Source organism: Aptenodytes patagonicus, chromosome 13 (assembly GCF_965638725.1).
Source record: "Aptenodytes patagonicus chromosome 13, bAptPat1.pri.cur, whole genome shotgun sequence".
Lineage (NCBI taxonomy): Eukaryota > Metazoa > Chordata > Aves > Sphenisciformes > Spheniscidae > Aptenodytes > Aptenodytes patagonicus.
The window spans coordinates 7,256,807-7,282,310 of record NC_134961.1 but is presented as its reverse complement, the minus strand read 5'-3'; the positions used below and the strand labels follow the sequence as shown (position 1 = coordinate 7,282,310).

Sequence of the window (25,504 nt, the reverse complement as noted above, 5' to 3'; positions counted from 1 at the left end):
ATTTCCTCTGCGGGAGCTTTTTCTGAGCAAAACTGGGAAAATGCAGTTGTAGGAGCTGCTTTGGGGCAGCAGCACAGCCGGTTCTGGTTTGGGGACACCTGAGCAAGGGACACTGAGGCCGGGGGATCTGGGCAGCTCTTGCACTCACACGTAAGGTGTCTCCTGGGACCGCTAATTTGCAGGAGCTTGGGCGAGCACCGCGGGAAGGCCCGTTGCAGCAAAGAGCCCTTCTTGGGCTCTCACTTGGCTGGTCCCACTCTCAGCCCCTCCGGACCCGCACGGGAGCCCAGCATCCCCGCAGCCACTGCTGCACCTCTGCTCTTGGCACCACGTACGGCCGGCCAGCCACCGCCAACCTGCCACGAGGTGCCGCGTACGGCTGCTCCGCGCCACGCTGGGGCAGGAGGAATTCGCTAATTACTCGCGGCTCTTAATATGGCCCCTGAACGCTGCCAGAGCGGCGTGAAGGGCTCAGAGCAGGAGACACAACCTGCTCCATCGTGTCTTCTGTGTCAGCTTGCGATGAACTGAATGCAAAAAGGCTGTCTGCGCTGCAAACAGCGGAGCCCTTGGAAATTTAAAGGTGCAGAGCACAGAAAACAAAGGCGAGGCGATTGCGCTGCTGAATATTCATCCCGGCGTCTGATCCTGCCAGGAGCAAAGCCCGCACAGCTCCTGTGAAAGCTGATGGGAGGGAACCTTGGTCTGAACCTCATCTTGGGCTCCAGCCCAGATCTGAGGGGGGAGGGCAAATTAGTCCTTAATGCACATATATCTGAGACTAAAACCTGATAAGGGAACTCTCCTATGTTAATTTACCTGAGTTATTTACTATACTGATTGCTGAAGGTACTCTGATTAGCGCATGAAATATTTCTATACCTTTGGTCTGATTAACCCATATCTGCAAAATAAATATTTGTCTCATTATAGTTATGAGATCGTGCAATCAAAGACCCTATCGTAATGGGAAAGGGAGAGAGTATCCGTGTGGAAAGGGCAGGGAACGGCGACACAGACCGAGCGGGTTTGAGAGCAGGGAGGTGAACAGCAGGGGCATAGCTGGAGGGGGAGGCTTAGTGGTTACAGCCTCCGGCCCGGAGGGGTTGAAATGCCGGGGAGGGCACGATTCTCCTCCCGTTTCACCAGTGCTAATTGGGACTAATTCCGTTTGACTCAGCAGCGTTGCGCCAGTCCCAGCGAGAGGAGGGTCAGACCTTGGGAATCACAGGGGTGAGTCCCAGCAGGCTCCCAGCCTCCAGCTTTTTTGAAACAGAAGCAGGGAGTTCCCGGCAGCGCGGTGCGTGTGCCAGTCTCCCAGACGAGCTCTTAAAATAGCCCAGCGCACCAGGCTGTGGCACCGGGGGAGAGCGCAGAGGATGAAGTGTTCAGTCTTTCTGGCCCAGATCCGGGGAGAGGAGGGGTTGGCAGCTCCCTGCCCAAGGCGAAGGTGGCTTAAAATGCGGTCTGGGGAGGAGGGCAGTCGGCACCCCGTGACCAGGTGACGGGGAGCGGAGGAGGCTGCAGCCGGCGATGCCGGCACCGCCATGTGTGCTGGACATCCTCCCTCGGCGAGGGGAGCTGTAAGTCATCTGGAGGAGAGGATCCCCCCTCTGCCGTTACAGGGCTGTTTTGCATATGCTCCGTTAGGAAAAGAGAGGAGTTTTATTGTGGCTGTACAGAAGAGCTAAGTCAAGAGGTTGCTTTATGGCTCGCGGGTCCCGGCGTAGAGAGGAAAGCGTCCCAGATGCAGCATATAGTAAGCCCGGCAGCGTTGTGTAGCACTGCTGCATCGCGGAGTGGCTGTGAGCACTGCTCTGCAAAAGAGCTGAAGTCATTTTTCTTCTAAGGGCAGGGGGTAGTGGGGAGGAAATATGAAGGCAGCCCTGTTGCTAAGGAAATCTGCTCTTGGTATGGTCGTACATTTAGGTAATGCTAATGAAAGGCCATATAGTAGCGAGGTGCAGATGTCAGCACTGTGCACTCCTGGATATTTGATTAGCATTTCTTTGACTTTGCCTCCTTGAACAGAAAATACCTGAGTACATGGATATTAGGAAAATAAAATCCCCCTTCTCCTCTGCCAACAGCCCAACAGCACGCGTTACGCAGAGAAAGGAAAAGCCTTACCAAAATAAGACACTCCATAACGAATGTGTGTTTTTTTCCCCCCCCACACACACCCTGGAGAGGATGAGAGCAAACATGTGATGAGAACAGAAATAGTCACATCACTTAATGCATTGCTGGACGGTACCCAGCCGGCACAGTGATGAACCTGGCGTAAGACCCGATAGCAGCAAACCAGCATAGCATCCTATTTAATGGCTGGTGGCCCACAGATGTTTTAAACCTCGAGACTGCATCTCTCAGAGGTTTCCCTTTCGACTCGAGCATCAGCGCGCTGCTTTTGGAAGCAAAGGCTGCGGATGCTCTATCCAGGGACCCAGCGCATCTGCGGATTAGCTGGTGTGTGCGTACGTGCGTGGTATCCGAGCCCGGATCCGGTGATCTGGCTTACGAAGCGGGAGAGGACCCACACTGCTGCTACAGAGCGCCGTGTCCCTGCTCTTGAGCATCGCTGGAAGAATGAGTCAGCCGTTTTCCTTCGCGCGGGGGTCGAGTGGATGCCCCTGTCTGAGTGTCACTAATAAAAGCACCCAGAAATGTAACCGCTCTGTGCTTGCATGTCATGCTTGCGACTGTCTTAAAGACCAGCTGCTCTGCGTGAGACTTCCAGAGAGCGAGAGCTCTTGAATGAAGCCCTTATATCTCTCTCTTTTTCTTTAGCTTTTTTTTTTTTTTTTTTTTGCCACACAGTGCAACGTGGGCTCTGGTCCTCCTCGCCTTTCGCTCTTGCTCCCCGGGGCAGCCCGCTGTGTCTTAGAGGCGTGAGGAGTGACTCCTCCCGGGAGCCCTCCAGCTCCCGCGAGGAACGGCCCCTCGGGGGCTAAATCCAGCAGCAGGGCCCCGAGGTGGCAGAGACGTCCGTGCGGCAACGCTGAGAGTCTCTCCTCGATGACAGCAGCGCCTGGGACGGAGGTTTGCATGCCTTTTGGTGCGGCAGCTGGCCGGGGACGCCTCCCTCCCTGCCCGCCCTGCCAGCACCTGCCCCTCCCTCTCGCCGTTGTGCAACATCCCAAGGGCAATTACAGCAGTGCTTACGTGGAAGAGTGATATTGGGAAAGTATTTAGTCATTTTTAACTGTTCTGCTGGCGGCTCCCCTCCCTTAAGGTGGTTCCTATTTCTTCTTCTCCCTCTCCTAGCATGTCGTGGCAACTCCTTGCAGCAGCCCCCGGCCCGGCGACCCTTCTTGGTGCATCCTTGGGTACCAAGGACTCCTCTCGGCGAGGAGGAGCCCGCACTCCCGCGGAAGAGCCACATTCCCATCAGAGGACTCTTTTCCTTCCCTTTCCTCATCCCTCCCGTACTTAACTACAGTGATTTTAAAGCTTCCGCGCCTTGACAGCGGCGGGGGTGTGTGTGTGTGTTTTGAAAGCAAAAGTAAGAGGCAGGAGGATGCAGAGCTTCCCCTGCTCTGAGAGGCTTCTGGACGCTTCTCCGTCTCCATCCCTGGAGTGATTTTCCCTGGGCCCAGTGTAAACAAGGCAATCCGTTACGGCAGTTTGAACGTTACTCCACAAACACGCCGTCGGCCCCTGCCCCCACCGCAGGCTCTCTCAGCTCCCTCTCTTCCTGCTGCCGTGCCGCGCGGCGAGCATTGGCATGGCACAGGGGCTATCGGGCACTCGTCTGCACGCGGGAGCGACCTCCGAGCATCGGCGGGCGAGGAAGGCTCCAGCGGGAACTGGAGTCGAATCTGCGACAGCCTCGTCGCTGCGCTGCAGGGCTCACCCTGGTTCGGAGGGGCGATTGCAAAATTGAGGAGCGTTCAGGGAAGTTTAGGGACGCTGGTGCGGTCCCAAGGAGGGACATGGAAAAGTCTGGGTATTGTTTACCCTAGAAAGATGGTGAAAAGAAGAGGCTGTGGTAAAAGAAGATAAGCTCACGTGCGCACAAACACAACACTAAAAAATACATGATTAAGGTTACAAAGTCAGGAGCTGAGCACGTAAGAAATCCCCGTATTAAAGACACCTGAGCAGCTTACGTCTGGCAGAGTGGCGTGCATTCATTAGGGCGCAGTCTTAATTCTGTGGTCACAAGCTATTTCTTCTGCAGGGGCTCTGCCTCGGGGAGCGTGTGGGGTGGATGGAGCTCGGTTAAAAGCAGCTCAGTGTCCAGTATATGGCTGTCCCACTGCTATTCGGTGTGCAACCATCACGGAAATCCTGCTTGGAAGACGAAACTGTTCCTCCTGGGCTATCGTAAAGTGCGGAACGCTAAGTCTGCTCTCGCCTCTTGCTTTCCCTTCTTTCCCTCTGTCCCCTCCACCTCCATGCTGCTCGGTGGTTGGCAGGGGGGATTAGCGGGACCCCCCCCCCAGCGATAACCCTTTTGGGGAAGGCTGGCTTTGCCCTGGGACCCTGGAGCAGGAGGGAGTACACTCTGCAGCTCCAGGAGGGCTGGTGCAAGTGCAGCTCACATGCTTCACGGTGCCAGCATTTGATTTTCCATCTGTTTTTTGTTTTGGTTCAGTTAAAGGCAGAGAGGAGAGGTGGATTTTGGTGTGAACCTCCTGTCTGTCTGCATGCGGCATGCGGGACAAAGGCGGCTTAGCATGGAAAGCCCCAGAAGCACCCAGGAGCGGGCTGGGGGACTTAGCAGACATCATTTCTTCTGAAGCTGCGGGAGAAGCGTACATTTAGGAGATGCAGCCTTGCAGCCTGCTGTATGTATTCACCGTCTGAGAGCCGAGCCAGCCAAAGCCTGGAGGGGACAGATGGAGGAATTAAGGACATCTCAGCTGGGCAGTAGGACCAAGGGATGCTTGCAGGGGAGCTGGCTCCCATACCTGAACCACTTTGGAGACAGGGCTGGGAGTTATCACAGCTTTTCTTAGCAAGAGAGCCCTCCACCGGAATAATGTGTTGTGGACATAAAAGGAGATCTGGAGAGGGAATATTTTCACCCTGGAAGCTGCTAAGGAACTTGCATTTAGCTGCTAGCAATCTGTTTCAAACTGGGTTTCTGTCCCAGGAAAGAGAAAGCAGAGCAATCTCGCTGCCCTGACCAACTGTAAATTCTTTCCTGGCTTTGCTGGGGAGAAATAATGTGCTCTCAGTGAAAACCTCCCAGAAATCCAGGACATGGGTATTTTATATGTCAGCCCTTTACCACTTTGGAGAGAGCGGCTGAGGAGACCAGTCAAGTAGATCCCCTGACCTTTATTTACCGGCAAGTCAGTGGAGTGTCTGGTGAAGGACGGAGATGCTGCCTCCCTCTCTGAGCCGGGCAGGTCACGGTGACACACGTGTGACCGTGGGAGAGAGGCTGAGAAACCGTTTCTGAGAGAAGAGGTTCGAGAGGGATGTGTGTAGCAGAGCACAAAATGCAAAAGCCATGTTGAAACTTTGCATTTACATGCCTGCAGCAGCAAACGGGGGAGCTTTCCACGAGGACCGATAGATTTCCCGCCTCACAGCATTTGCTTAAAAAGTATTCATAAATATACCCGCCACTACTAACCATCCTTTTCTGCTGGGAATTGCCATTAGCAGCTAAATTCAGCGTTTTACATATAAAAAGCACTGAGACTTAATTCTGTGCGATGCTTTCTTCAAAGTCCTTGTAGAAGAGACAACTCTGAGTTGGATTCCGGCTAAGAGTTACAGCGTGGTGTTGGGAAGCGGGGATTGTAACGCTGCTAAACGTACGATCGCAGCACCCAGGAGGTGCACGTGGTGCGGTCAAGACGAGATGCCACGAAGGATGGGGCGTACTGCCCGAAGACGGACCCGTCAGACCTGTGAGTTGCTGCGAATGGAAATAGCCTCCATCGAGGGTGCATGAGCGGTGCTCCCTCGGAGGCCAAAAATGGACATGTATTCCTGGATGCAGCAAGAAGCGCATCCCTGACGCTAATTATCCCGTCGCATTGCAAATCCCTGCTGCAGCACGGAGGGCTGCGTGAGGTGTTCAGCAGCATTTGAACATGGAGGGAGATTTCTGTTCCCTCGGCCGCTTTCTCAGAAGTACCTGGACTTTCCCGGCTGAGGTTGTACCCGTGCCGAAACGAGCCCAGAGCGAAGGTCCCCATGGAGTTGCTGTTTTGGAAGCGAGATGCAGTCTCGTGCTCCGGTCTGCAGAGGAGTTTCCAGACATGGGGAATTAGGATGGGATTTCAGTGGAAGCAGATTATCCTGTTTCTCTCTTCTCTGAGCACATTTCTTCCTCCAAAGCAGCACATGACAGGCAGGGCAGCAGCCGAGGTGGCCGGCGGGGCAGCTCCCGTGCGTGCCGGCGGGGACCAAGCCAAGAGCTCCGGAGGGTTCCCTGTGTTCCCGGTGCGGCTGGAGCGGGAGCGGGGATGGCAGGAGTGGGGTGGAGGGGGAGCAGACGGCGGGCACGGAACTGCGGCGTTGAACGGGCAGCACAAAGCGCTGTCAGAACAGCAGGGGCTCACGCTGGCGACGGCTGCAAATGGAGATGGAAAGGGCTGGAGAGGAAAGGACGTGACACAGCTGGTACCCTTCGGCTTTGATCTTGAAAGCAGAGGGGTGTTGGCCACAGAGCAGGAGGGGGGAAGAAGGGGGGTGACTCATAAAAATATTGGTGTTTCCATGTAGATGCAGTTACCTGAGGACAGGAAGGAGGAGGGAACTTCCCTGCAAACGTGGGGGGAGCTGGAAGAAAAAGTCCCACTTGTGTAGGAATTGCCAGCCCGCTTAGGAACACAAAGCTGTTTGCTTTGGAGCCAGCGGGTTGGTTAGGTGCTGTGAGTTGCTGGTTATGTGCAGAGCAGAAGGTGGTTTGTGTGCTTGTTGCTTCAAGGCAAAAAATAAGAGAGGAGGGGGGGGGGAAAGGAAGAGCTGATTTTCTTGGAGCCCTGTGTGGTGGAGATGTATTTGGAAGAGAAAAGAGAGATCTTCCTGCTGCTGGGTAAGGGAGCGGGTCGAGGGGGATAATCCAACCCCAAGTAGCTGGGGAGAAGTCAAGTGCACCCCAGGATCTTCGTTTGGAGGCTCTGGCCACGGGAAGGCTGAGATTTCACCTTCCTGACCACCGTGGGGTTTGTGCTGGGGAGAGGGTTGTGGTTTACTCACAGGCACGTAGATTTGCTCTGCGTACCCGTCCCTTCCCCTCGCAAGCTGAGAGAGGTGCCCTGTCCTGCACAGGAGGACACGAGAAGGACGGGTGGACACGGCTGACGCCTGCCCTGCGCAAAAGCAAGCTCAAACTTTCTCTCGTTGCTCCCTGCACGAGTCCTTGGGGGATTCCAGCTCACAGAAGCCTTATATGCAGCGTAGGACCAGCTCTAATTTTCATCCTGGAGGCAAAAATCACTGGAAATAATGCTTCATCACTCTGAAGGTCCTGACACCACCCTTAACCACCACATCACGAACCTCCTGTCGCAATTGTGATCTGCGTATGTGTCAAATCTTGCCTCGCAGATAAAAGCTGCTCCGCAGGCACCTTTTGTACTAAAATACGGAGCCTTTAAAATGTGAAAGAAACAACAAAATGTAGGACGCCACACAAAGCTGACCCACTGGGGACTGGGGGGAAAAAAAACCGCAAGAAGGAGGGCTTGACACACAAAAATTGTTTTGTTAACAAAGCATCATTGTTCCACTCTGAATCGGTTTGACTGGAGTGGTAGAAACACCCCATCTGGAGACAGATGGAGAGTTTTCTGGCTAAAGAGACGGCGGGAGGAGGGACGGCTGACAACCCAGCAGATAGCATTGTCTGCTGCTACCTTGGCAATGGAGAGGAGAAAGGGCGGGTGGCAGATTAGGCGTCCCCTTTGCAACCCGCCCGTCGCGCCGGCTCCTTCTGCGCCCTGGGCCCCGCGCCCGGAGGGAGGTGTGCACCCAGGATGGCAGCTCGCACCCCGGGATAATCCTCCCTCTCTTCTTGCGGGGCTGGTTGGGTGCTCGTGGGGACCCGTGAGGTGTCTGGGGTGGCTGCGAGCCGGCGCGTCCCCCCTCCAGGGTGCTCTCGGTGCACTCCATGCTGGCAGAGCCCAGCTCGGTGTAATGGTACCGTACCGCTTGTGTGCTGTGCCAGGGCTTTGTGTGATGTGGTTTTAGCAGAACTGGGGGACCAAAGTGGAAACAGCTTAACGGAGCGAGCACTGAAGGCGTGCTCCTTCTCTCGCATCGGTTTTGCCCCTAACTTCCAGGAGAGCAGGATTTGGGCTGCTGGAAGGATGCTGAGCGGAAACCGGCACGGTCAGAGCTGCAGGGAGTAAAACTGGTGACAGCAGCAAGAGTCAATGCAACACCGAAACACCCAGAGATGGGACATGCGCAAGGGTGCTTGGGTGACTCGGCAGGTCTGCAGGACGCCCGAGGACCAGCACTTTGAATTGCCCTGGCCACCTTCCTGACGTCGGGAGCGAGTGAGGGAAAATCTGTGCTTGAACGCCTGGGGCCTCTTAGCTACAGCACAGGCTAAACGCGAGATGGTTTATGGCGGCGGGCTCCGCTGGCATGGTGTCTGCTCTGCTCCCCGAGAGCTCACCAACAGCCCCTGCTCCCTCTACTGCCTTCCATGCCTGATGGGAAACTCCGGGGTGTGTTTTGCTCGTGCCAGAGCTTTGAGGGATCGTATCCTGCCCACCCTATCTGAATTCCTGATTACTTGCTAATTGCTTGACACACTCTACTTGCAATGCAAGAGACAGGCTCACGTCATCCTCTGTGGTTTGCCAGGGGAGAGTGTGAGCCTCTTCTTGACTTGCCTTGAAATAGATGAAAAAGAATAGAGTTCGATATGATTAATGTGAAAACTTCAGCTTGGTTTCTTGCCTTGGCATCTGGGCCTTGGTCATCTTAGCGTCACTGTGCCTTGTTTTTTGAGGGTTGGGCGCACGTGGGGGCATCTGAGAGCTGATGGTGCAGGCTGCAGTGGCCTGGGCGCTCCTCTGCAAGGTCTGTCCATAATCCCCAGCCACTGGAGACATTTCGGGTTTGTGCAGCAGTCACGGAAGGATTCAGGTGGTTGCCTCGAGGCACTGCTGAGATAATACCTCAAGGGCTCCTATTCAAACCCACTGGGGCCTTTACATTTGCATTGTGGAAATCTATTCAGATGCACCATGGCTTTTCACTGAGCTGAGATGCGACCGACCCCAGGCTGCAGGCAGGTGGTCGCCCATGCAGAGGGGATCAGGGGACTGGCACGGCTTAGATACAGCCCTGTGAAAAAAAAAGAGTGATAAAATAAAAGGTGGTTTGGGTTTTTGAGCCTCGGGGCTGCAGATGCAGCAGCACGGCGGTGGTGAGGTGTGTCCTGCTGATGCCCCAGTGCCCCCAGACCCATCCAGCATGTGCCTGTGAGCTTGCGGAGGTGGATGCAATATTGGCTTCCCTGCCTGGCTCACCAGGTTTACCTCCTGCATTCCCTGCTCTGGGCTGGATCCTGCCTGGTCCGAGCAGCCCAGAGGGATGCGGCACAGGGAGGAGCGTGAGGGTGATGGGAAGGTCTGCGTCACGTTGTGCTGTTCAGCCCATGAGGTCCCAGAGCGTTTGCATCCATCATGGCACCGCAGGTGACTTTGGGATGGAGCGTGGCCTCAAGGAGGAGAAGTGAAGGGGGTCACTGAATGCAACCGAACATGCAGGATGGAGTAAAGCAGGTCGGATGTATTTACCTGAGCTCTTCTGCAAGGTGTTGTGGTTGTCCCAGAGGGAAGGGACCTGGACTTTGGAGAGTGGGACGCTTGGACAGCCAGCCCCTGCTTTTGCACCCATTTGCCTGCCCCAGGCTGCCAGGAACACTGTCCCCACAGCCTGCCCCCAAAAAGCATCATTTTGCTGCCTCTGATTTCAGGCCTGCTACGGGCAGGGACTGCACCAGCTGCACCACGCTGGCAGAGAGGAGGTGAGACAGGGTGGGCAGGTTTGGCTCATGCTGACTGCTGTCACGGCGCAGCGCCCTTGACATGGCTTTCAATGCCAGGAGGCCAGCCGGGGTGCAGACCCCGCCGCCGGTCACTGGCTGCCCTGGAAGGAGGAGACGGGGCCGGGATTGCTGGTGATGCAGCAAAGCATCCACGAGCGAGGACTCGTGACACATGCACAGGGGCAGGTCAGGGTGCCGTTTGCTTTGCCCTACCACTTGGAAAGCAAAGTGCTTCCCTGGGGACCCATGTGCCATCCACCCCACCTCCTGCACCGCACCATCCCCGCCGTCCCCATCTCAGGAGTCCCAGCATCTCGCTGCGTGGCGCTGGGCACGTGGCGTGAAATCCTTCACCTTGCTTTCCCCTGTGCAGAAAGGGGAGAAAAATCAACGCGAGAGCTCTCCCGGGGAGGGGTGGGGGGATGAATTCACCTTGCTGAGAGGCGAGGGAGTCACTGGGTAAGAGGTGCTGGAATAAGCGCAGAGCGGATTAATCTGCAGCGACTTCGTTGTCGCTAATCACCGGTGTAAAAGCGCACGGGGAGGTCGGGTGCTTTCGAGTGGCGTTGCGCAGAGGCAGTGCTGCCTGCGCAAGCGGCAGCAGCCGGGTCGCTCCTCTCTCTGCCTCCCAAACGCCTCCTGCGCCGGGCTCTGTGAATCAGCATTTCTGCAGTCGAAACGAGACAGCCGGGAAAGGCGGGAGGCCGTCGGGGCACGGGGAGCCTGGCGGGGAGGATGATGGGGGGACCTCGTTAAAAAGGGGCAGCCTGTGAGTTGGGGGTGGTCTCATGCCACGGATCTGCAATCTGCTCCCTCTCGGTTTTTGCTCATTACTGCCGTACACCCCTCGTGCGCGGCTGCCGAGGTAAACAAGCGCTGTGAGCAATGCCTCCCCTTCTCGCTCGTCCCCTCCCCGCCGCCGGCGACGGGGGAATGTGACAAGCTGGCACCGGGAGAAGGCATGAAAGCGATGTGATCCGCTCTGGCTCCTGAGCCGAGAACCTGGGGAGATCCAGTTACAGCAATGGAGTTAGAACAAAAGAGATTTGCCTCCGGGATCAATTCCTCTCCATTTTCCGGGCTGTGCACGTGTGTGTGCGTGCACGCGCGTAACAGCCTCCGTCTCCGGCGGTTAGCGCTGCCGGCTCTGCGGCACGAGCAGCCCGGGGCCCGGCCGAGCACCAGCCGGGCCCTTCTCCGAAGGGCTCTGATGCTCCAAAACGCTTCTTTTTCCCAAAACAGGGAGAGCAGGGTGATCCCCTGGGACGGGCCTAGAAATAGCAAGGTCAGGCCAGGCGTTGCAACACTTGAAAACCAGCAGCAAAGCCGGGCGGTTGGCAGTTGCCGGAGCTCCAGCCTGTTCTCTGCCAAGGGCTGACCCGATGCGGGGCTGAGCTCCGGGTCTGGGGCTGAGAGCGCTCACGGTCTCCGCCATCCCCGTGGATCGTTTCCCGCTCCCCAGGCGTTTCGAGGTCACACCTCCTCCCCTCCATCACAAGGCTGGCCAGCGAGCAAAAACCGAACCCCTTAAAAGCCTTTTCTGCAACATGACGGCTGTGCCAACACTGCGTTAACCGAGATGCCTTTAACCCGCAGCCACGGCCGGGCTGGGGGCACAGCGAGCGTTTCGCACGTGCCGCAGGACCAACTCGAGGAATTAGCGGGGTCCCACACCCTGGGATGCTTATCGCTCGTCTTGGGGGGGATTTGGCTTATTTGGGGGTGGGGTTTTTTTTGGCATATTGCCTTCTCCCAAATGCCGCTGGGGATGAGCCGTGGAGAGCACAGATGCGCATCCCGAGCATACCACAATGAGGTTCCTGATTTAAGGACTGTGATTAACCTCTTTCCGACAGTTGCTACCCAGGTGCAGAATTGTAACGGGAAGAGGAGAAAGCTCAGTGAAAACAGCCAGTTTTCCTCCGTCACCTGGAAACGCACACGGATGCCATTTTCTGCCTGGAAATCAGGCAGGGTTTAGGATTTATAAAGGGCGCAGGGACACCCTGTTTGTATCGGCACTGCCCTGTAGCTGCTCTCTCGAGCCCGTCTCCTCCTTTCCGGCTTGGGATCCTGCAAACAAGGCACCGATGCAGCATGAATCTGGCGTGCCGGTGTGCAGGATGAAGGGCTGCGGAGCGTGCCCCGCTTGGGGCTGTGCATGCAGGGGTGCTAACGAGAAACGAGGCAGAAAATCACCCTGGATTTCCCGCCCTTCGTCTCGTGAGTCTCAGCTGGAAGAGCACCATCCCTTGCGCAAAAAAAGCCGTGGCCTTTCCCAGGCATTTCTGCGTGGGATACGGGCGGGAGCCATGACCTGCATGTGTGGCCGTGCACGTGGATTTGCCCGGTCCAGGTTTCCGTGGGAACTTGCTCTTTGGGAAGCCGGGTATCGGGAGGAGAAAAGCGGTTTTCCATGGTTAGGCATGAAAAGGGGGAGCCGTTGCAGCATGTGTTTTGCAGTCAAGGGTTAAACCAGGAGCTGCCAAACTTGCTCATTTTCAGGAGATCTGGCACCTGTGGGACTCGGGGCTCCTCTGCCCAGGACTGTCACTGGCCTCCCAGGTCCGGTTTTCGTGTGTGACACTCACAAGTGCCGTACCTCACCCCAAATACCGCTCCGGCATCATGGTCGGTTTTAGATCGACTTCGAAGTTGCCCGCCAGCCGGCCGAGCACTGCGGTACCTGTGCGTGCATGGGCATCTGCACCTCGTTTTTCGGAGGGGCAAAGGAGTCGGACTCTTACTCCTGTTTGAGCCACTGGCTGAATGGTTTTAGGACCCCCCATCGTACCTCCTTCCCTCTCCATCTCCCCATCTCTTAACCACAGCCAAATCCTTGTATTTTTCCCCGAAGAGGAGGCTGTATTTCACCAGCGCTCCTAGAAACACTGGGACGTCCCCAGGCAGGGAGCGGCGGTCACTGGGCTCCAAACACTTTGCAAAGTCCAGAGCTGTCGTGTCCCCTGGGGGAACAGCAGGGAGAGAGCGCGACGGGGGGGACTGGCAAAGAGGGGAACCCCCAAAGCGGGCGAGTAGATGGGCTTGGGAAATGCGAAGAGACAGAAAAAAATATTAAAAACAATTATAATAGCTGCTACAACCAAGGATTTAAACTGAAACCAAAGCCTTAGGGAGGGAGGAAATGAAGTGGCTTACAATTGTTGTTTTATTGCTTAATTTTTTTTTTTTTTTTTTAAATATGATATGCTAAATGCAAATAAGCGTTCTTGCCGAGCAGGAGAGGGAGGGGATGGAAGACATGCCGGGAAAAGTGAGTGGGATCTAGGTTTTGCATCGTTCGCTGAATTACTGGCAGGTCTTTTGTAACATCTGTTAAAAATAAAACAAACATTCATTTCCATTTCTCGCTGCCTGAGATGGCTTCTGCAAAAAAATTTCAACCTGTCCAGGAATTTGTCTTAAAAGTTGCCCTCCCTCTCCTCACGCCTCCTCTTCTCCAGGGCAGATTTCCTTCCTGGACTTCCCAGGGGCTCCATTAGCCCCACATTAAAGCCTTTTTACTTTGCTCTAAAACTCTCCATCGAAGTAAAAGGAATTCTAATAAACCGCTGGGAAGACTCTGCTATTCACTCTTTCCATGGAAACACGGCGCTGCCTCGGAGCAGAGCTCCTCTCGACGGAGCCTGGGTCACGGCAGGAGGAGACCGAGGAGGGATGGAGAGATGGTTTCCATTATAAGAGACCTTTTGAGAGAAATAATCGCTGCTCTCCCACCAAGGAAAGCCTTCGAGACGACGGGGGCCTCGGCACACCGCGGGAGTGGGGCTGGCCTCGGAGGGGGCGGTGGCACGAAGTGGTGATGTGCCGGGCGCTGAGAAACTCATTAAAACATCTGATTAGTGGAAACGAAGGTGCCCGGGACCGATTCCTCTCTCTCGATGGGAGGGACGAGTCCAGGAGGGTGGATGGACCCGGTGCTGCAGGCAGAGGCTACACGGGGGGGCTTGGGGCTGGGGACGTGGGGTGCGGCGAGGGGATGGGGTCGTGGGAGGACATCGGTGGCTCCTCGCCCCGGGCCATGCTGCACCGGCCGAACATCACACCAGGCGAATACATTTTTCTAGGCCAAAAAAAGCCTGTTTGCTCTGGGAGGAGGTTTCTGGCTGTTCCCTGGGTCCCAGGCGGGAGCCAGTCCGAGGGGGTCAGTGCGGTGGCCTCCCTACCTGAAGTGACTGTGATATAATTAATTTCGAGCCTCCTCGCAGGCACAATCGTCCCAAGCGTTGCCACTCCGACGCCACGCCGCAAGATGAAGGATTTTTATTTTTTTTTTTAAGCTCGAGGAAGCTCGTTAGAAATAGCCCGAAGGGCAAAGTTAGGAAATGAAAATCCATCGGATGCGCTCGGAGCCGGTGCACAGAGCTTGATGAGAGTTGGGGCAGGGCTGCCTGCTCCCTGCCTGCAAGGAGCCACGAGCGCGGGGTGTGCGGCATAGGGTGCGAGGTGTCACCCCGACCAGGGGACGAGAGCAATCCGTTGGGATCGTCGGGAGCGGGGCTGGGGGAAAATCAGCCAGGAAGAGGGATGAGAGGAAGAGGAATGAGGAAGAGCCGGCTCAGAATATCCCATGTAGGTGCCGGGAAGACCCCGGGGACCCCGGGGCCAGCGGAGCACGGCAGGGCCGGGCGGAAGGGGAGGCTGGTGGGGAAAAGCTCATTTTTCTCAGCACTGAGGAGGATGCCTTATCTTTGTAGGTCGCAGTGGCGAGACACTGAGGGAGCTGGAACGCCTTTGTTTTAGCATCTCCAGAAATGACATTGCAATGAGTCATTATTTCTTAGCCCCCCAGGGCAGGAGGTGGGGGGGGTTACTTCCAGGGAAGCCTCCGGCTTTGATCGGCAAGGTGAACCCTGCTCTCGCGGCGGGGAAGATGGGAAGAGGCTTTTCGGTGCCGATCGTGCTGGGTTTGCGGTAGCTTGGGGTGAGATCTGCTCCGCAGAGGTGGCCGGTGAACGCAAGGGGCATGGGGCCGTATCCGCACCCGTGGCGGGGGGCTGCGTGCCACGCACGGGGATGCTCTGGAGCCGGATTTCACCAAGAGGATGGAAACTTTGCCATCCACACAACTGCGCAGCAGCATCCCCTACGAGCTCGGAGGCTTTAATGAGTAAAGTTAATTGCTGTGATAGGTGACGGTCTCCCACCCAGCCGGTGGTTGGGCTGAGACAGACGCGGCCGTGTCATGCAAATGGAGGCGACGTGGGTGCCGGCACCTCAGAAGTGCCGAGAAGTCATGAAATCAGCCTTTGTGAACCTGTAAATCACAGAACTATGAAGCTGCTGGAAAAATCACAGCGTTTAAAAAACAAAGCGTTTGGTGGTGATTCAATTTGCATATGGGGCTCTCGGGGGCTTGTGGTTTCGACCTTTCTCCTCGCCACGGTGAGGTCAGGGTTTAAGCAGAGCAGGGCTGAGGTTCTCCTGAAATCACAGGGCTCCCGGAGGTGGGGATTGCAAACATACCAGAGCCGTGAAATGACCCGGATGGACCGGATCACTAAATTTATGGGATTGTAGTGTAAAATTAACAAATCCTTTAGTCTTCTCTCAATCCCAGAGGAGAAGCTGGGGGTGATGCCCCTGGGGTATGTCCCACCTTGGCTTTACTAGGGCGGCAGTCGCAGCCCGTGGTGCCAAATGGTGGAGGAGCTCTTCCCTGTGAAGGGCAGGGGGGATCGGTGGGTACGGGGGATAAATACCGAATCCCCGGAGAGCCGTGAGGTCCTGGCTTGGTTTACCGTCCTGCAGAGAGGCACGTGTGAAGTCGGAGGTGGCCGGGAGCGTGCTGTGGTGTATTAGCTATAAACAGCCAGGCTGGGGCTGGGCTGGGGCTGGGGCTGAGAATGGGGATGAGGATGAGGATGAGGAGAAAGGGGATGGGGGAGATGAGACCAAGCGGTCTGCTTTGGCAGATGCTGGGTCCCCTTACGAGGTTTGGTCTGTTTTGCAGCTGCTATCTCGAGTAATTAACAGGGAAAAGAGAGGGCCAGGTTATCCATCCTTCAAGAGCAAGGGGTTGAATTGAAAGGCAGCACCTTGGAAGTGGATCAAATAGCTCTCCAGCCCCCCGTGTACGGCTCGGAAACTTGCTGTCGTGCTGCGTTATCAAGGTGAACAGCTTTAGTTCAATTAAAGAGAGGCTCAGAGTGGAGTCGTGGGAGGAGGCAGGGCTGGGCGTTTGCACCCTTCGGGCAGGAGCCAGCGCACATGGAGCTGCACGGCAGCGACCCCGGCCAGCCCACGCGGGCACCGCTGGCGGCAGGACGTGGGCGTCCCGGTGTGCCAGGGCCACCAAATCCCTCCCTGGTGGGCTGTGCATCTCTTGGCGAGGGGACCGGCTCCCCCTCCTCGCCTCTGCGCCGGATTTTATTTACCCCTTGGAAAAAGCAGTGTGCGGGGAAGGATTGCTCTTTGTTACCGTCTCCCTTTCCCCCCCTTCCTAAAATAAACCCCCCAAAAGCAATCGCTCCCAGCGATGAGCGACCATCAGCTCGCCGTGCGCCTAAATCCCCGCAGATGCATGGCGCTGGGAGCCCGCGCGCCTGTATTTTTCCTGCCGGTCCCTGCCTGGGCTGCAGCTGGCTACGGCGCGCAGAAAGCTGCAGGTGTGATTTGTTCATTTGCCTCCACCACCACCACCACCACCCACCCACCCACCCACCCACCCACCCCCCAAGCGCTGCCTCCCTCTTGCTTTCCTTCCCCACTGCCGCGCGAGCCCACCTAGCTCATCCCACCCAGCTCATCGCGGCAGCGAGACCCGCAGCCCACCCTGCGCCGACTCCGGCATCTCCCCGGTGCAGCGCTGGCGGAGGGTTGGGATCGCTGGGGCTGGAGTGTGTGTGCGTGCGTGGAGGGGAGGAGGGGGGGGTTTAATCTGATCCTACGAGGCTGGAAGAGGAAAAAAATCAAAACTATAAAGAAGGCGGCAGCCTCCTCCTTTTCTCTCTCCCCCGCTCCAGAGGATTAAGCCTACCAAAAAAAAAAAAAAAAAAGGGGGGGGGGGGGAAATGTCTGCAGCTTTCTGTTGACCCTGCATGATGGCATTTTTGCGCTCTGTGTGCTGCCTCTGCTGATTGCTATTCCTGGCACAAACACGCACACACACGCGCGCACACACACACACACACACACGCAGCCCCAGCACGGCTCACAGGGGCACAGCGAGCCCGCTCCAAAAAAAAAAAAAAAAAAAAAGAAAAGGCAAAAAAAAAACCAACCCCAAAACCAACCCCCCCCCCCCCCAAAAAAAAAAACCCAACCACCCCCAAAACCCAAACCAAACCAGTGCCGCTGCCCCTCGGCGTCCCTGGCCACCCTGGTTTCTGCGGGGAGAGCCGCCAGCACCCGCTGCCGCTCGCCCTCTCCTCCACCCCACTTCTCACCTCGTCCCCAGCTCCACCGAGCACTTTCTGCCGGAGCCGCCCGCAGCCAGAGCCCTCCACCACTCCTACCGCTGGCATTACATTTTCAGGCTGGATGCTATAGGGCCGTTTCTAATTACCTTATATCCCCTAGTGGTCTATGAATAATGGTTAGTGAAGGAGCTCAGAAGGGCTGCTGAGAAGGGAAGCAAAAAAAAAAAAAAAAAAGAAAAAAAAAGAAAAAAAAAAAGGAGAATTGTGCTATTTCTCACATTTTTTTTTCTAAGGATCTAATCTGGCTACTGTGCTCTGGAAGAGGAGGAGAGCGAGCCAGCAGGAGAGAGAGGAGCGAGCGAGGACCATCGCAGGTATTGTTGCAAGCTACATCTTTGTGCCTTTTTTTTTTTTTCCTCCTTTTTTTCTGTCTTCTTTTTTATTGAAGCCGCAGCAGAAGGGGGGGGGGGGGGGGCAGGGGGGTGCGGACGGAGCTTTTTCCGGATTTATTTTTCTCTTGTGCAACTCGTGTGCCGCTGCAATTGACTGGATGCACGGCGCTGGCATCGCGGAGTTTGGGGGGGGGGGGGGGGGGGTACGTACGCGCGTGTGTGTGTGTGTGTGTCCCCGTGTGTCCTATTTGCAGCAGCGGCGGAGGAGGGGGGGGGGGGGTGGTGTTTGCTTTTCTGGAAGTAATAAAGAAATTTGCAACCGGTCCAAAAATCCTCCTGACTTGCCAATTGATGGGTGTCGGAACAAAGATACAGCTGAGACTTGGAATATTTGTGTGTGCAAGGGATGGATTCATTTTGCTCGTCCTGACTCCTACTTTTCCAAAGTTAAAATAATAACGGGCACGGGGCTGCGAAAGCCTCTGCAGAGGGAAATCTTCCAGGGGAGGCTTATTTAATTTAGGAGTTATCAATGTGCACGGTTTTATACTTACAAAAGTTGCGGTGGTGCCGCGGTCGGGCGCCTGGCTATCCTTGCTGTTGTCTGCACGTGAGAACGCTGACTTGATGGATTTTCTTTCTTTTATTCGGTGGCTGGCGGGGCAGGAAAAAAATGGGTCTAGCAGATAACCCAAGGAATCGCGGGGTTTGCACATCTGGCTGCGCCTTTGGAAAGCCCCTCGGTGGGACTTTCACCTCCCGCTCCTCTTTCTCCCACGGCAAATTTTTGCCCCCAAATCCTCTGTTGACATTAATAAACAAACAAACCAGGGAATAACCGAGGAGCCCGGCGAGGGGGCTCGGAGCCTGCTGCCAGGAGGGGGGGACACGGGGCGGGGGGGGCCGTGTGCTTTTGTTTTAAATAACGAAACGGCGATGATTGAAAACATATGAATAGGATGCAATGCAGAGCGGGTGTGTTACGGGGGGGGGGGGGGGGGGGGAAGAGCTGGAAAACTGCTTATACGACAGAAGCGGAGCTTGAATGAGTGTGGTGAATTGAAAGGCGAGGGGTCCGTCCCTCGCCCGGCTGCGGGGCTGCAGTGGGGGGGCGATTCCCAAAGGCAGAGGAATGATCTTGGGGTGGGGAAACTCGCTGGGGAAAAAAAAAAACAACCTGGAGTGAAGTATGCGATTTATATCCCATCCAACTTTGCCGGCTGCCGGCGTTAATGGAGCTAATTGTACTCGAAAATAATAAAATCAGAGGAAAATACGCCTGTGCGTGGAGGGGGGTGATGTATGGGGAGCAGAAACGGGTCCCGAAACCCCGTCGGCCCCCCCAGAGAGCCGCCGAGGTGGGTGATATTGAGGTGGTATCCAAACGTGGCCGGATTGTGTTTATTTGGGCGGAAATAAAGATTGAGCAACTGCCCCGGGGAGGGCTGTAATCCCCCGGGGAACGGCTCCGAAACCCTGCCGGTGCTGCCCTTCGCTGCCTGCCCTTCGCTTGCCTGCCCTGCCTGGCCTTGCTTTTGTGTTTGTTTGCTTCCAAGGGGGGGGGTGAGAAAGGGGCCGGGGCGGGGGGGGGGGGGGGGGGCGTGAAGGCGGGGAGAGAAGCCGTGAGGGCGGAGAGCCGATTTAAATTGGACTTAATGGATTCCCAGGGCAGCTCTTTTAGATGAAAGTCAAAATAAGAGCCAAAGTGAATCTCAGCAGACCTGTCTGTTGCATTAGAGATGCAGCCTTCCTCTCCCTCCCTCCCTTTTTTCTTTAAAAGAGAGGGGAAAAAAGTGTTATCCGTACAGAAGACGGCGTGGAGTTTCTCGTTCCTATAATGAGAGCTCTAATTGAAGAACTTGCAGCCTCTTGGGAGAGTCTTTACTGATCGCTGCTTTTGTTATTCATGCCGCGCTCTGTTTTCTCGGGTTTTTGGGGGGGCTGGCGCAAGTCTGGCTGCGCTGGGGTCGGGGTGCGATGCTGTGTCTCCCCCAAGCTGGCTCCGTGGGCTGCCAGCAAGTGAGACCCCCTGGTTCCCACCCCCCGGGGGGGGACCGTGCTGGGCTCCCCCAGGGAGGCTGGGTGGCGGCTGCTGGCTGTACCGTGCTCGAGGAGGAGATGTGCGGCTAAACCCCCCCCCGGGAGCCGGCGGGGTGAGACGCTGCAGTCTGGCTGCGGGTGGCTTTCGTCCTCACAGGACCCCCTGGGCTGCGGGACGGATCCTGCCCGGCGTGATGAGTGGGGATGGCCGGCGGTGAGGGTGCAAAGCAGGGCTTGTGCCTCCTGCCTGGGCTTGCTGCAGCAGCAGGGAACCCCACGTGGCTGCGGAGTGCTGTCGGGTGCCGTGGGGTGCCACAAGCCTGCTCGGTGCAGAAGGCACAATGCAGCCCCGCTGTCACAGCTCTCCTGGCCCACAAGGGTCAGGGGTGGCTCTCTCCAGACGGAATGTCACCTGGAGGGGACAGGCGTCATGCCAAAGCCACAGGGATCCTCTGCCCACCCAGGGTGCAGAGTGGGACACAGCCACCGAGCTGGCAGGACCTGTGCCGGGCAGGAGAGGTGAGGTTTCCCCCTCTCCTGCCTTTTCCGTTGCCCAGCAATTTGGGACGGGGATGGGCAGGGGGACCGGTGGATGGGGCTCCCCTCCACGGGGGTCTCGTCACCCCTACTCCCCCTCCCAGGCCCCCTTGGGTGGCCAGTGTCTCTGTGACCGCGGGGAGGTGGTGGCTGTCCCCAAGCCCTGTGTCCCCACATGGTCCCATGGCGATGCTGTGCGTGGCAGCGGGCTGGTTTGGCGCAGCTAAAAGCTTCTGGGGGGCAGGTCCCTATTGCCCTATGTCCCTCTCCCAGCCCTGGACACCTTTTGCAGCTACACTTGAGCTCTACATGGATGAAAACAAAAGCCACGAGCCCCGGGGATGCTCTCAGTGGCCTTTGGTGGCTGCAGGGCTGAGTCTGACCAGGGAAGAGGATGTGTGAGCAGGACAGAGCTCCACCAGCCCATCGGCTTAGCGCGGAGGCAAAGCAGTTAACCTGGACATCTGATCTCCCCGAGAATTGTGTATTGACCCTGACAGCGATGCATCAGGAGCGACAGACTCTCCATCATCAATCCCTCTCCTCCCATCACCAGGTGTCGACACCAACGGTCGTGGAGCCGGCTTTAATTTCAGTCCTATGGCTCCAGCGCGTAACACTTAACCGTCGTCCCAGGGTGCCGCCAGGCTTTGCGAACACCTCCACGAGCAGGTTGCCATCCCCATTTTGTGGCAGGGATGGCACTTGCCGGGGGTGGCCAGCTGAGCCGGGGATGGGGCTCGCGGAGGACCCAGGAGCCCTGGCTCCGAGGGCCATCAGGCAGGGTGGCCTCCTGAGGTGGCATCGCAGCCTTTAGTGGAGGACCCAGGGGGGCACCTGGAGCTCCTGCTTTGCTGGTCTGTGCTAGGAAAACCCTCTGGTCCGGTCCCCCCCTCTGGTCTGGTCCCCCCGTGCCATCAGTGCCAAGCAGCAGAGGATGCACCCGGGCTGGGGAGTCCCGGTCCTTCTGCAGCCTTTGCCGAGTGACGTCGTCTGGCCAGGAGACTTCTTGCCCTCCCCATCTCCGAAATGGCCACGGCCAAATCCGATGGGCACGCAGTTACGTGTGTGTGCCACCCCATGGGGACCTGGTGGGGAGGGTGGTGTTTTTCTTGGGTGCTTTGATTTTGGGCAGGATGAAGCCGCTGGCGGGGGCCGGCTGGCACGCCACCTCTCCTTCCCAGCGTCTTGAGATTTCCGAGACGCACGCAGCCAAGCTGAGGCTGAAAAAGCTGCTTGTGGTTCAAGAGCATCTCCTCGACAGAGGAGAGAGGAAGGCTTTTCATTCCTCCCTTTCTTTTGGAGCTAGCTGAGCTCCCCTCGCCGGTGCAGGGGCTCTTCCCGCTCCCCCCCCCCCGCAAGGGAACGTTAAAAGCCAGGGGCAGCGGGTATCTTGACACCCCGTCAATCTGAGCCTTTTACAGCAGCAGTCTCTGAAGGCTGGCACTCTGCTGCACAGAAGAAAACAAGTGAGAAGAGGGGGGAGGCGAGAGCAAGCCTTTGCAGCCGGCAATCGATAATTGTAGTGTCAGTCACTGCCTAGGAAGTTCCCGCATCCCCACTGTCGCTGGTGGGGAGGGGGGAGAAGGGGAGGGCGAGAGCTCGGCTCTGCCCCACGCAGCATCGGGCACGGGGCAGGGAGCAATCGCGGAGGGCGAGAGCCCGGCCCCGAGCAGGAGCCTCCCGCTGCATTACTCACCACTTGATGTAGCTTGAACCTTTCAACTCCCTCCCCTTGGGGATGGAGTGGGCTGGGCAGAAGGTGTCAACACAGCAAGGGGAAAATGCTCTGCTTTCTTAGGTTTGAGGGGTTTTTTTTCCCCTTTCCTTCTTTTTTTTTTCTTTCCCCGCCCTGCTCTGTGTGCATTTTGGGCTCTAATATTCTCCAAAAAATATAAAAGAAACCCCAAAAACCCCCAAACCAGCTCCCCCTCGTGTGTGTCTCCGTCTTAGCAAAAGCCAAGGCAAAAGATCAAGGAATTCTTCCTTTTGTGTGGCTTTCAAGACCAAAGATGCGCTGGTGAAAAGGGGAGGCTCAGAGTACCAGGCACACACAAGTGTTAAAGGAGAGGCTTCCCTTTTGTCTCCAAGGCGATCAGCCGGCAAAGGGATCCACAAATTAATTAAAAATTGCTCTGTCTTGATTGAGTTATTCCTGCTCGCATCCCACCTGCCTATCAAATGACTGGGAATGGCAGGAGGAAATTCCTATTTCTTTCCCAAACAGCTCAGACACGTACTACGGACCGTCTCGCTCGCCTTTTATCCCAGGCAGCAAAGGAAATAAAAAAAAGGAAGGGCTGGCGCGGTATCCAAAGAGATCTCTCCTGGAGGATGCGTCCCTCTCCTGCGCTAACAAATGCTGCGGTATTTGGACGATTCGGAAGAAAAATTAACAGATTTACATGTCACGCATGGGCCAAATTGTGGTTGTAACTCCATGAAGTTGATGGAGATCCATTGGAGATTAATTTGGCTCAAGGTCTGGCGCTTGCTTCGCGGGGAATAGGCTGGATCTCTGCCTTGGTTGAAACAAGAGTTATTCAAATGGGTTTGTTGTGGCTGCACTATGCCCAAGTGGTAGAGATGAGCAAAAATCCCAACTGGCTGTATCCCTTGTGCCAAAGCGCCATAAATACGCCTCGGTCTGTCAAGTCGTGCACAATCTCTACCGCATTTACCACCGAGACCATTTTAAGGGGGCAGATTTATACGTAGGGGCTGTGCAGAATTCTCCCTCTGTGCTTTGCTAAGAGGCTTGAACTCCGTCCCAGCGTCCTGATGCGGGGAAGCCTTTCTCCCCTCCCGTTTATGGGATTTCCACCCAAACCGAGCCTGTGCCAGGGCCAAGCTCAGCCCGAGCCCAAGAGAGCCCGGTTCCCCATTGCCAGCTCGACTCGTGCCCATGCAGGGCTCGGGCTCCGTTCTGGTTTGGGGGAGCATCATCAGTCAGTGCCTCCGGGCTGGATTCGGGGGGTTGGTTTGCTGCTTTGCAGTCAGACCTTGCTTCCTCCGCTTTATTGTCATCTCCGCTCTTAGTCACCACTCGATGCCTCACCAGGGGACACCGCTCCTGCTGCATTTATGGCAGCTACTAAAACTGGTGCTCGGCGCTTGTGCTCCGATGAGGAGGGACACGGGGAGGCTCTGCCCAGCTCCATTACGGTCCTCGACATCACGTGGGGCGTGCAGAGGAGCTGCAGGGCAGGTCGGTCACCGGAAGGGTCCCCTGTGCCGGGGATGGATCTCCAGCTCCGCTGGGTCCCATCCGGCTCGTGCCAGGAGGGGATAAAGGAGCGGTGCTGGAAAGGAGCGGCACCAGCCACTTTGTCAGGTGGAGATGGCCAGCGCATAAATGAAAATTAGATGCTCGATAAAGTAGGAAAGAATAATTAAAAACGTTCACGGCTGCTGGCTTGCAGAGGCGTGGGCACTCACTGATCCAGCGAGGCATGGCCGTCCCCCGTCCCCCCCCCAAACACCGCGTCCTTCAGCTTGGCTGTCGCTGGGTAAACCCCCTGCACCGCCTCGTCCTGTAATAGCGTGTCCTTCACCATGCCTGTCGCTATATGATCTATAGAACAGGGCTGGCCTGTTCATACCATCGCCTTTCACCAGGCCGGCGACTGGATTCTCCGGAGGAGACTCTAGTCCTATCGTAGCATGTCCTTCACCGTGACTGCTGCTGCACGAGAGGCACGGCGGCGTGGGGCTCTAATACCTTGTAATTCACTGTGACTGCTGTGGCAGGACCTGCACCGCGCTGCGCTGCAGCAGCCCTTCAGACCCTTTGGCTTTTGCATCTGCTCTCTGGCTCCAGAGCAAGGGCTGGGTGGCAGGGGACACGCGGTGGGGGGACCTCGGAGGTACCCCAGGCTCGGAGCCTGCTCCCTGGCTCCCGGCGGGCACGGGGAGGGTGCGGAGCATCCCTGGGGCACGGTCCCATCCTGCCTCCTGGGCGGTTTGCAGGGTGAGGTCCCCGCGGGGATGGGGTGCTGGGGGCCGGACCCTGCCTGGGCAGGGGAGGAATCTCCGTCCAAGTGTGCCAGGGTGAGAAATGGCCCTGAGATGCAAGAAAAGCATCCTTCCTCTGAGTGGTTCTCGGGCAGCGTAATAAATGTCAAAAGCCCAGCGCGCACAAAGGAGAAGGGGACATTTGGCTACCGAGTGTGTTTGTTCCAGGAGCTGATTTACTCTGAAGACTTAAAGGGTTCTCCGATGCTTCCCACTTCGCTGGTTAACCCTGTTCCTTTGCCAGTTAAATGGAAATGCAGCTGCCGTCAATAAAGCCCTTCTGGAGGCTCTGCCGTGGACATTTGCCATGCTGTTCTCCTCCCCAAGCGTTCCCGTGTGGAAGTGCCGCACCGGACATCGCTCGCTCTTCCACCGATCCGGTTTAGCTCCTCCATGGGCAGAAGGCGGCTGTACCCGTGAGCTTTTGCTGCCGTGATAAAGCCAGAGTGCCATGAGGGGCGAGGGTTTGGTGGCCAGGCGATGGAGATCCCCAGTGCTCACCACTTCCCCTCCGTGCACAGAGGAGCCGGGAGCCGGGGTGCCGCAGTCGTGCACGGCACAGGGTGCGGGCGACTGCGGCTCAGCCAAGAACCGGATTCGGGGCTGGTGCTTTGTGTTGCTGGGTTTTCTTTGCAGGGGAGGCGATGCAAAGCCATGCCGGGAGGCTGGAGCCTACAGGAAGAGCAAGGATGAAGAAGAATATCCTCGGAGGGCTCCCGGGCTGGGAGAAGGGCACGTTTGGCGGTGAGACGGGCGAGGGGGCAGATTTTCGGAGCCGGCGCTTCCCTGCAGCACGATGCTTGGCAGCGAGCGTCGGTGTGTGGCGTTGCCGGAGGAGCCGTCAGCCTGCCGATGGGAGCCCGCGCTCCGGTTTTCCGAAAGATGGGGGTTGGCGTCTCCCATTTCGCTCCTGTGCAAATTGGGAGCGACGCTGCCGCTCCTGCTTGGACTGGGGAAGGAGAAATTTGGCCCCGTGGCTTTTCTTCCTCCCGCTTCCCCCAGCAGCCTGGGCTACATATCTGCAAACAGCTGTAAGAAGAGCAGAGATCATTAGCTGGAAGGATCAGATGAGATAGTTTCTTAAAAGGATTGTCTGATTTCTCTATTGATCAGCCTGATGTAAAAGGGGGAGTTGGGTCAGAGGGCATAAATTATCATTGAAG

The 25,504-nt window shown here is 56.7% G+C and overlaps 1 protein-coding gene across 1 annotated transcript in view; it reads left to right on the top strand.

The window, feature by feature from the left end:
* Positions 1-25,504, top strand: part of RAI1 (retinoic acid induced 1) — a 76,549-nt gene that overhangs the window by 18,375 nt on the left and 32,670 nt on the right. The window contains 1 exon segment of the mRNA XM_076351110.1: positions 17,652-17,732. The gene's annotated coding sequence lies outside the window, so the exon portion shown is untranslated.